At 44.0% G+C, this 12,172-nt stretch overlaps 1 protein-coding gene across 3 annotated transcripts in view; it reads right to left on the bottom strand.

Moving 5' to 3' along the window:
• Positions 1–5,117, bottom strand: part of Hormad2 (HORMA domain containing 2) — a 119,705-nt gene extending 114,588 nt beyond the window's left edge. For 2 of the 3 annotated variants that reach the window (XM_040746810.1, XM_040746812.1), the window contains exon 1: positions 4,800–5,116. The gene's annotated coding sequence lies outside the window, so the exon portion shown is untranslated. Of the gene's footprint in view, positions 1–4,799 lie in introns of all 3 variants that reach the window. The other variant, XM_040746813.1, reaches the window with a different exon arrangement.
• Positions 5,118–12,172: the final 7,055 nt, after the last annotated feature.

Raw genomic sequence — 12,172 nt, 5'->3', positions numbered from 1 at the left:
AGAAATAGACTTTGGGATTAAGAAATCTGAGTTCCAATTTGGATTCTACTACTAGGTTGTATAACTCTAGCTAAATTAATTCCTCTGCAATCTGAATTTTTTGTAAACACAAACATAGAATCATTTTTGGGTCTTGTTCAGTGTACATCTAGAGTAGTAACATAGGGTAGGGGTTAAACATATGGACTTTCTGAAACAAAACTGCCTAAGATCACATCTCAGTATGCAATTCACTGATTATGTAACCCTGGAAAGATGGAGGCCTCAATTTCTCCATCTCCACGATAAAACATGCAACAGTGACTATTTCACAGTTATTTCAAAGTTAAATTTATTAAATTAATGTTACTTGGAACACGTTTTCATTAAACATAACAAAGCATGTTTAGTTTAAAAACAAAAAAGCTAGTCTAATGCATTAGTCTCCCTTCTGGTGCTTCTCCAGACTTGGAGTTCTCTCCCACTGTCCTCCAGTCCTTCCTCCCCGCCTATTTTCTTCCTACCATTTTGGTATTCCTCAAGCTTCTGTTCTAGTGTCTTCTATTTTTATTTCTAGCTTCTAAACAAACTCTCTGAACAAACAAATACACTCTCATTATTTCAAGTACTATTTCTATTCTAATGATTTCTACATGTACACCAGCCCAGGTCACTCTGGGAGTCACCTACAATTCTGTCCATTAGACAATTCCCATTTTGATGTTCTTGGCACATCCAAATGTGAATCTTTTTTCTTTTTTTTTTTTTTTTTTTTGGTTTTTCGAGACAGGGTTTCTCTGTCCAAATGTGAATCTTACTAATGACTCATCAGACACTTAAATCACTCAATCTGAAAATGTATGACTCAAGTCTGCCTTCTTTTCCTATTTCTTTGTTCAGGCGACTTAATACTTCTCAAATGTCTCAACTACTCACTTCTCCACATCGTTAAGCACATCTATGGGGGGGGTCTTCTTTTGTTGTTAGTGTTGATGCTTTTACTGTTGTTGCTGGGTTTTTTAATAATTTATTTAACATGCATCGGTGTGAGGGTATCAGATCTCCTGAAACCCAATTTACAGACAGTTGTAAGCTGTCTGGGAATTGAACCAGGGACCTCTGGAAGAACAGCCAGTGCTCTCAATGCTGAGCCGTCTCTCCAGCCCCGTACTGTTGTTTTGATAGGGTTTTATTGCATGGCCCCAACATCCCTGGGACTTGCTATGTAGCCCAGACAGCCTTGAACTTGAGGTGACTCTGTTGCCCCCACTTCTCAAGTGCTGTGATTACAAGGGTGTACCCCACGCTGGTCCTGTCATCTCTACTTTAGGTCAGATCAGCCTCATCTTCTGCCTGAATTACTCTAACCACCCGTCTACTTGTTGTTGTACTCAGCCATCTCTGTTCTGCGTTTCATACTGCAGCCAGACTTTTCTAATTACAACCTTAATTATATATTATTTCCAAACTGAAGTACTTATATAACTATCCCACTACCCTCAGAAAAACTCTTTGAGATTGTTAAGATCTGCCTCATGCCTACCTAGCCTCTTTAGTCATTTCCCTTGTATTTTTATGCACCAGTCACTTGTATATAGTTTACCTCTACTCTCTCTGGCTTCCAGGCTGGTGAGAAATATCCTCTTCTACTTCAAAGTGTTACTATCTATTGAAGATGATTTAGTTTCTCAAGAAATAATGCCCTGATTTCCACTACCACCTCTGCCTACTTTATTATGTTCCAATTGCAATGCACAGTATATTATACTTACTTTGTGTATGTGACTACTGTAGTTGAGAGTAAAATTGTATGTCAAGCTTGGCATTTGTAAAGAGGCTTTTGGGGGGGGGTTCAAGACAGGGCTTCTCTGTGTGTAGTCCTGGCAATCCTAGAATTCACTTTGTAGACCAGGCTGATCTTGAATTTACAGAGATCCACCTGCCTTTGCCTCCCAAGTATTGGGATTAAAGGTGTTCGCCATCACAGCCCAGTTTTAAAGGTTTTTAAAAGTGCAATTCCAAGTCATATAACCATCAACACTATCTAATTCATCACCTCAAAAAAAAAAAACACATGTCTGTTAGTAATCATTCCCATTCTTGTCTTCTATCAGCCTATCAGCCCCTGACAACCACTAATATGCTTTGCTTTGGAGACAGGGTCTTACCATGTAACCCAGGCAAGCCTCACACACATGACCTTCCTGCCTAGCTTTCAAAGTGCTGGGATTTCAATCATGTGCCAATATACTTGAAGTCTAATTTACTTTTCATCTCTATTGCTTTGCATATTCTGGATGTAAGTTAAATCACATAATCTGAACTTTTAGATGAATTTTTATCCTTAGAATCACCACAGTTCTGGAACAAAATACGTGTTCAATAAATATCTATTGACTCGATGAAGAAACACTATAGGAACAAAAGAGTTTAGGTCTAAGTGACTAGAGAGACTGCTCAAGAGTGCTTATTTCTCAGTCATGAGTTTAAATCCTAGGTCTGTAGGCTCACACAGCTGCAAGTTGTAACTGCAGCTCCAAGGGGCCCTTATGCCCTCTTTCAGCTTCCATGGGCATCCAAAAATAAGTGTGCATAAACTCATAGAGACACGTGCACATGTACACAAAATAAATATTTTAGAAAAAGAATTAATGTTCTGGAAAAGAATCATGAAATTTAAAGTTAGAGAAAAGTAAATATCATCTATTTCAAATATCTATCTTTGTAGATTAGGAAACCAAGATCTCAAGAAATCATTGGTTTACCCAGAGACTAAAACACAAGAAGCTGGACACACAATAAGGGAGCATCTCAACACTGACTCCCCAAATGGAAGTCTCCTGTGGTTTCACTTCATCTACATGAAAACTATCAGTGCCTCCCTAGTTGTTTGCTTACTTCCTTGTTTCTAAACATTGTAGCCTCTTTCTGGGTTAAAGGAGCTTATTTCAAGAAGGTAAAAGATCCAACTGATTTTTCAAAACAGATAAAATCCTTTTAACTTCTAATTACTCTGTTATTGCTGTTTCTCTTTCAACAGCTGCTTTATGGAGGTCTCCTATTCAAGTGCAACCCAGCTAATTTTTGAGTTCACAAGCCCAGAGACCCAGGAGGTACGTATGAGCCCAGAGATCATCCTCTCTCAGAGAATACCCCTGATGTGTTTTAATTCATTATCTGTGGCTGTTTGGAGGAGAATGGCCACCATAGGCTCATATATTTGAATGCTTGGTCCCTCACTGGTGGAACTCTTTGGGAAGGATCAGGAGGTGTGGCCTTCTTGGAGGAGGTGTGTCACTGGGGGTGGGCTTTTGAGGTTTAAATATGTACACCATTCCCAGTACTTGCTCTTGCTGTCTCATGTTATCTATTTCACTCTCTTACACTCATGCTCTATCCTTCCCTCCCCCTCCCTCCTCGTCTCTCTCCTCCATCTTGTGTTTGTAGCTCAAGATGTACATCTTGACTACTGCTTCAGTGTCATGCTTGCCTGCCTGTTGCAAGAAGAATAGTTTCTTCAATAAATAGTGTTGGAACAAGAGAACAACTACAGGAGGAATGAAGACAGGATGGAGGAACAGGACGTGGCTTCAACCTAAATCTCAGGTTATATATGAATATAAATTAAATGTGGGTTAAAACTTAAAATAGGGACTGGGAAGATGGCCCAGGTATAGTGCCATGGACATATAACCACAGCTCTGGGAGGCAGAGATTAAAAATGTATTTGGTGCATACTATTCAGCCATTCTAGTCAACTGGGGAGTTCCAGATTCAGAGATCCTGTCTCAAAAAAAAAAAAAAAAACAAAAACCAGAAGAGACAGCTCAGCACCGACTTCCAGAATTCCCAGCAACAACATGGCAGCTCACTACCATCTGTAATTGCGAACCCAGGTAATCTGAGGCCACCTTCTGTCCTCTGTAGGCACTAGGCACCCACATACATACATGAAGGCAAAACACCTATACAAGTTTAAAAAATACAAGTAAGAACATTTAAAAATTTTTTAAAACAGCAGACACTGGCATCTGACCTCCAAATGCACATCACATGCATTTCAAGCATGTGACAACACACTTGCTCAGGGAGATGAAAGAAAGCAAAATGTAAAACAGAATAAGGGAAATTTAAGATCAGAAAGAGAAGCTGGTTTGCCCAAGTTCTCCTTTCTAAACCTTTGGCAGAGCTTGCTTCAATAAATTATCAGCCACCATTTTAACAAATCCCATTTGTCCCTGATAATTCTGCTACATTATGCTTACTCAGACTAAGTGGTTCCCACTGTATTAACTGGGCATTTGTTCATGCTCTTGCTTTTTAAAATGTCTTTTTTCACGCTATTTCCATTATCCATTCATTCAGCATTTACTGTGCAATTGCAAGGTTCCTGGCAAAACACAGGATTATAAAAAGTAAAATACGGTCCTTGCCCCCAAGAGACTTATGGTCCACTAACGGAAAAATTATGTTATCATCCTAAAGGAATCCAACCCCCTTTTAAGAGCAAAATCCACGCTCCCACTCGCTTCCACTCGGTGAGCAGACGATGTACTCACTGCACAGGCCACTCAACACTCCTATCACGCATGCGTAAATCTAAATACAGATTCCAGTAGGAGGGAAAACATGGTATTTGTTTTTCTGAGTTTGGTTTATTTCACTTAACGCAGTGTTCTCCAGTTCCAATGAAAACAAGGACGACCTGAATCTTACAGGTATTAAAAAGGTGGAAACTCAAGACTTACCAGTCCATTTCTCCCACCGCACCACCTCCTTTTTGTTTTTAATGTGTGAAATCTTTCATTATGCAGGGTTACCTGAAGCTTCGGGTCCTCTTCCACTCTCGGACACAGTGACACTTTTCCTCAGCAGGCTCTCAACGTCCGTGGAATACTTTCCCACCAAACCTCTCAAGTAAACAGGGCAGAGAAGTTTGGGCACGAAGACCACAGAACCCCACCCGAAGGCTCTCCTCCCCGGGAGCGCCCAGCGAGGGTTCGGCCTTCACCTCAGCGAGTCGACGCCACCAACGGCGGCGGGCAGCCGGCTCTTCAAGACCGACTCCAAGCTTTCCCGCTCAGCCTGCCTTGCTCCGCCTCATGAATATGCAAAACAGGGCTGGAGCCCGCCAACCCGCTGTGGGCGGGGCCGCATTCTAGGGTCCTGGAAAACACGTGGGGCGCTCCCAGAGACCTCGCATCCTCGAGAGACTGCGTGAGCTGTGCGTGGGGGGCGGGGCTTCTTCCCGGGGACGCCCCTCCGCGGTGAGAGAGGGCGGGGCTGCTGCGGGCCAGGCGGGACCCGCGACCACAGTTCCCCAAGGATTGAGGGTGGCGCTGGTGCCCCTGCCTACAGCATGGTGCAATGGAGAGGAGAGCGGAGCTTTGCAGTCGTGTAGGGCATCTTGGACTCCTTCCCTAGGACTCCATTATGGTCTTTCTCACGTTAGTGACTCCCCCACCCCTTCCCGTACGTGTACTATGGAGTTTTCCAGATCTGTCCCAAGTTCCTCAAACCTTGGGGTTTCCCAAGGCCATAAGTGAGTGAAATACTTGACATTTCTTATTTTATCCCCACGGGAAAGGAAAAAATGAGGCTATTGAGAACACGAGTTTAAAACGAATGAGTGAGTAAACCACCATCTGGATTAAAATAGTCTGGATTTCCTCAACCTCAGCAGCAGTAAGTACCCCTCTCTCCAATATTGACACTCAAAATGGTTTCTAGATTGCCAGCGGTCCCCTCAGGAGCAAAATCACTTTCAGTTCAGTTCTACTTGGATCTTGTACTTTCCAGAAATAACTTCTTGTTTTCTTTTTAAGTTCCAACTACAGTCATTTCCAGTGTCAAAATTAATTTGCTCCCTGGCTGGACCATTAGACTCCTCTCTGTGCTGGCTGCCTACCTTGGTTTGTTCTCTGTTGCTGTAGTACAGACATCATTGTCAAAAGCAACTTGGAGGAAGGAAGGGTGTGTTTTCACCACACAGCTTATATTCCTTGAAGGGAAATCAGGAACTGAAGCAGGGCAGGAACCGAGAGGCAGGATAAGCAGAGTACAGAGGAAAGCTGCTTACTGGTTGCTGCCTCAGGCCTGCTCAGCTTGCTTCCTTACACAACCCAAGAGAGCCTCCCCAAGGGTAACACCATCTACAGTGGCTGAGCCCTCCCACATCAGTCAAGAAAACGCCCCCTCAGACTTGCCCACAGGTCAGTCTCTTAACTGAGGTTCCCTCTTAGCAGATGATGCTGGCTTCCATCAACCGGACCTGTGTGTGTGTGTGTGTGTGTGTGTGTGTGTGTGTGAAACTAGAGCACTTGTCATCTGCCTTGCCAACTGAGCTCAGCCAATCGCCCTGGTCTAAGACCTTCCCCCTTGCATTTCCCCCAGTGGCCATCTATTGTATTCACGGTTGTTTTTTTCCTCACTTTTATTATTGCTTTCTTCACAGAACTTAATATGGGTTTCCTTTCTTTATTGACCTGTTCTTTCTATAGAGAATGCACATGAGATCAAAGTTTCTTCAGAGGATCTCCCACTATTCAGTATAGTACCTGGCAAATGGTAGGCACTTGACAAACATTGGTGTGCCAGGTGTGTTGTGGTTGGGTGCCTGTAATTCTCAGCCATTGTAAGGTTGAGACAGGAGGACTACTCTGAGTAGCTTAGTAAGGCCCTGCCAATAAATAAGTGGGAAAAGGTACTGTAGGTACATAGTCCAGTAGAACACCTCCTATTCAGCATGCAGCCCTCAGTTAAATCCTCATATCTCAAAATAATATCAGTGAGATGAAGCAATAACTTGCCCTCTCTTCCTCCTAATTGAGTCTTCAACGTTTCTCCTCTTTCCCATTGCTGGCTCCTTGTAATTTTGTTTAGACATTAAAGGATGAAAAAGCACCTGTCCATAGAGTCCTGGGTGAAGCCTACTTTGTTCCCACTGTCTTGAGATGTTAATTTTTCTTCTTGCTATATGATGATTGAATGTACACAAGTAGATAATTGAATGAACTGGTCACCGACTTAAGGAAAAATATGGATAATTAAAATTGGTGGTGCTAGAGGAAGCCTTAGAGATTATCTTGGTTTCCTCCTTTGCTTCTCAGATGAGGGTTTAAGTATTTGCTCATGGTCCCTGGGCTTGTTGGGAGAGAAAATCACAAGCACAACCCTTGGTCTTCTGTCTCTCACTTCAAGGCTTTTTCTTGCCCCTAGCCAAGCTGGTTTCTAATGACTTTTCTGTGAGGCCAACTTACAACTCAAAGAGAAATCCCCACCAAAGACCTCCTTGTCTGCTGAAGCCTTGATCTTGGTGCTCATAGATTTAGTCCACACTAGGATAATGCAGGGAACCCAAAAGTGGAGTGTAATACCCACCATTCTGTGGCCACCACTGCCAGCTCCTCCTCTTCCTCCTTTTCCCTTCCTCCTCCTCTTCTTCCTCCTCCTCCCCTCCTCCTCCTGCTCCTCTTCCTCCTCCTGCTCCTCTTCCTCCTCCTGCTCCTCTTCCTCCTCCCCTTCCTCCTCTTTCTCCTCCTGCTCCTCTTCCTCCTCCTCTTCCAGTTCTGCATCTTCCTCTTTTTTCTTTCAATAATAAAAACTGGAGAGTATCTAGGTCATTTTGGGAAGGAAGTGTTCATTGCTTTACAGATTGGCCACCATTTAGGAACATCCATGTTCTCAGAATTTTTATCTTTTGTCAGAAGTTGGCAGTTGTTGAAGCTCTGACCTCTGGAAGTTAAACCACAAAAGGAGCAGTGGGAAGAGTCCTGTGTGCAGGACTTTGCAACCCAACCTTTCTCCATTCAGAACCGTTTGTATCATTTGACCATCCGCCAGTCTCGAGTCAGAACCTTGCCCCTTGCATGCTGAGGAGGTTTGTTGTTGTCCCTGGCTGGACCATTAGACTCCTCTCTGTGCTGGCTGTCTACCTTAGTTTGTTCTCTGTTGCTGTAGTACAGACATCATTGTCAAAAGCAACTTGGAAGAAGGAAGGGTGTGTTTTCACCACACAGTTTATATTCCTTGAAGGGAAATCAGGAACTGAAGGCTTGGTTGCCAGCCTGTCAGGTTACTGGGAGGTGTGAAACCTTTAGGAGGCCAGGACAGGTAGAAGGAAGGAAGGAAGGTCACTCGGGGTGAACTCATCTGCTTCCCTTTCCTTCCCAGTAGCAGTGAGGCAAGCAGGATGCGTGGTCCTCACTGTGATGCGCTGACTGCCCTCGGGCCAGCCAGACAGCTGGAATGATGAGTCAAAAACATTTGTATTGTAGTCAGGGTAATGGGAAACTAAAGTGAGTGGCCACACGGTTTATAAGGGGCAAGAGTCCTCGACACTCCAGGTGTATTCATGAAGTGATTGTGGAGTTCTAGGAGTCTAGCGTTAAAGAAAGGAGATAGCAAAATGATTGAGGGACTCTGAAGTTCTGAATGAAGCCTGTATGTGTAAACTGACTACATTGTTAACTTACTTAGGATTTCTTTCCTTTAGAGAGAGTAAACAATAGATATGTACATATGTATATAGATATAGATATGAATATGTATGTGTGTATCTGTGCATGTGCACACATGTACATATACATATACACACTCACATATATATTTATTATTGCCAACCTGGCCGAACTTCTGAACTTTCCTCCTCCTCTGGCAGCTAAAGAGGAGCCAATCACAGAAACTCCCAACTGTATGGTGTGAACACAAATCCTACTCCTGCTGCCCTCGCCCTGTCAGCCTACAAAACATGGCTTCGTGTGTAAGTGGCAATTCATTGTGGCCTTCATGCCTGCTCAGAGGTGCATATCAACCCCTGCCCTTGGGGCTGGTTTTTCTGACTGGTAGAGCTCTCCGTGTGGATTGTATGCTTCTAGGAAACCCAGATTTAATGATCTGGAACAGGGAGGGACAGGCTGCTCTACTGCCTGCTTGAGTGCCCAGACTAAGAAATGACACCAAGACATTGAAAACTCCAACATTTTAGAAATATTTGGCTACTTGGTTCTGTTTTCCACTGAGTATAAAGTTTTGGTGACATGTAAAACAATGTCATTCTTCATGATTATCACTTAATATGGAAAGTCTCAAATAAATTTTGAAACTGGCTTTCCTTGATTGGTACTGGGAGTATCTGCACTGGTGACAGAAGCCAAAAAAGTGATTTAGAACTCCAGGCCATATTGCAGCCTGAGCCCTGGGAGATTTTTTTTCTTTTCTTAATTCACACTTAACAAGTGATAATTAAATTTGTAGTCTCCAACTGAGAGGGTCTGTAATTTAAGACTTAATTCTTAAGATCATCTGAACATAATCATGAAGATATATGAAGCAGGCTTTTAAAAGATCCTTTCTGATTAGAGAAGCAACATCGGTTCTTCACTGCCGAGAAAAGTGTTAGGCAGCTGAAACTGAGCTATCACAGGAAAATTACCTACTTCACTTCAGAGTGGGAGGAAAAGGCTGTGACAAGAGCTTTGGATGTCTGCTAGATGGACGTCTTCTTCCTCGAAAGCTAGTCTTCCCTGCATGCCCTGTTCTTAGTGTTTGCTTATGCGCATGTGTGAGTGTGTTCTCCTGGGTGCGCTGGTGTGCATATGCATCTGTGTGTTCTCCAGGGTGCGCTGGTGTGCATATGCATCTGTGAGTGTGTTCTCCAGGGTGCACTGGTGTGCATATGCATGTGTGAGTGTGTTCTCCTGGGTGCACTAGTGTGCATATGCATGTGTGTGTGTGTTCTCTTGGGTGCGCTGGTGTGCATATGTATGCAGAGACCAGTGGTCCATCTCAGGTGTCACTGATTTCCCAGGAGCCATCTCCCTTGTTTATTCAGACAAGGTCTTGTAGAGATCTGCAAAGTGCCACACCCTTAAGATGGCGCTGGCAAATGGTAAAATGGTAGCCCGTACGGGGAGCCTTTTCCAACCGACTCAGAACTTTTTGCAGTCAGGGCAGCACGCTGGTAAGTTCCCAAGGTAAGGTGGGACAAATAAGGGACCGGGACAAGAGCGGTTGGTTTAATAGATAAAAAAAAATAAGCCATGTAAAGATGAAAAATACACAGAAAGTCTGGATACTGTATACTATTATGTTTTTCAGTTTTTTGATTGCTAAGAAAGGAACAACTGCTAAAGTACACTTAATTATAAACGCAGCTGAATTAATTCAACTTATATCTTTTAAAAATGCCTTGAGGATTCCTTCCAGACTTCTATGGCTTGATGAACCAAGACCCCCAGAAACAGTGGACCAGGTGTTCCAACAATTGAAACAGCTAAGATGATGCAGTCTTACAGAACCGGAAAGTAAGGACTTATACAGGTTTCTGAGTTTTTGTCATGATCCCCATGGTATGAAGATCGTGATTTTGCATGGGACCGAGGAACGATCCAGGCTTTGGTATATTTTCCAGCTTAATACATGAAAGCACCAGAGATTTGGATACTAGGAGGAGCTTTTTCACTATAAAAACCCTGTACCGTGTGTCAAAATGAGTTTTCCAGGTTTAATGTAAGGGTCACTCAGGTGTTTCTTCACCTGGGCAGGCTCAGATGGGTTGGCTCAAACCATGCAGCCAGGTGTAGCCAATTTGCTCTTTGCAGTACTTTTCTCTGTACCCAGAAGCCTCCACTGCTGTTCAAGGGTGTCTTCCATTAAAGGTAACTGTATAAGCAGAAGCACAGGCCATCTGAGATCAAGGTTCTGCTTTCCCCTCCCTCACTGCAGGCTTTGGCATGTCTTTTCCCACTGCAATTAGTGAAGCAGTCATCTGTTCAGTATGCCAATTTTACAAAAGCCGCAAATGTGTCTAAGTACTTGTCCAGTTTTCTTTTACAGAATTGGTCACTTGAATTGGAAGATACTTTGAAGGAGTTGAGGGTGGCAGTGGTCCATGTGAATTCCACCAGAGTGGACCTTTCCTTTGCATCGGGATTATCATCCTGGCTGACTTCTGCGATGAACCATCTTAAGGAGTGGAGCATTATAGGAGCATTAACAGGTCTCTTGGTGTTGGTCTCCCTGGTTTGCTTGTGGTTTCTAGGTAAGATTAGAGTCACACAAAGACGCAATGCAGCCATGATCATTCAGGCCTTTACCTCTATTGAAGCAGGACAGTCCCCCCAGGCATGGTTGGCTACCTTAAGAGCCGATTAAATGCGCTCAGTATGCGTGGCAAAGCACTGCACTCTGTGTCAGCTAATAGTGATCCAGAGAAGAGCATGTCTGATTGCATGCGGGTTGATACCCAAAAAAGTCCCACCTCTGAAAAAAATGGTATCGGACGGGTCTGATACTCGTTGGGTGGATGACACCAAATGAGAAATCAGTACAATGTCCCTGTCTATGTCAGATCAGACCTCTACTCTTGCCTGTTGCGTTTAAAACAAAAAAGGGGGAACTGTAGAGAGCTGCGAAGAGCCGCACCCTTAAGATGGCGCTGGCTTCCACCTTCAGCTAGCCCGACAGCAGGTGCTCTCTGTGATAAACAACACCTGTATTTGGTTAAGGCTGGATATCAGGCTTGCTTCCACGTAGGTAGACCCATCTGCATGTTCCACGTGGCATACTGGGGTTGGCCGCCCAAGGGCTTTTAAGCTGTGGGTTGGCGCTCCCCGGGAGAAGAAGATTGTTAAGGTTCCTGAATAAACTGCTTAAAGAAGAGTCTGGGCGTTGCATCTTCCTTGCTGGTCGAGGCGGGCGTGACAAGGTCTCATTGATCTGGGATGCTCTGGTTAGTCTAGGCTGGTTGGCCAGCAAGCCCTCGGGGATCTACCTGTCTCTGCCTCTCTAGCATTGGGATTGCAGGCATGAACACCACTCCTGAGTGCTTTTATGTGGGCTCTGGGGATGGAACTGGGGTGCTTTGTGGTAGTCACCTTACTGACTGAGCTCTATTGCAAACTCAGGAACTGTGCTTTCAAATGTGCCAGGGACTTGTTACCCTCACTTTTGCCAGTGCCCACCCAGCACAGAAGGCTGTGCTGTGGCCAGAAGAGGAGAAATGGGAATAGAGCTCTACTTTCTAAAACCTTGACTTTTAATGTTTAAGACCTAATTTCACTGGGGCACTTAGGCTGGCCTTAAGCTCACTCTGCAACCCAGGCAGGCCTTGAACTTGCCATTGTTCTGGCTCAGCCTCCCAGGCAGGTAGAAATACAGGCTTGTACCACTAGGCTTTGGTTTTATTATTTTA

Source organism: Mesocricetus auratus, unplaced genomic scaffold, assembly GCF_017639785.1.
Source record: "Mesocricetus auratus isolate SY011 unplaced genomic scaffold, BCM_Maur_2.0 Super-Scaffold_100006, whole genome shotgun sequence".
In the NCBI taxonomy this organism is placed as follows: Eukaryota; Metazoa; Chordata; class Mammalia; order Rodentia; family Cricetidae; genus Mesocricetus; species Mesocricetus auratus.
The sequence above is the reverse complement of the archived record's forward strand: the minus strand, read 5'-3'. Positions and strand labels throughout refer to the sequence as shown.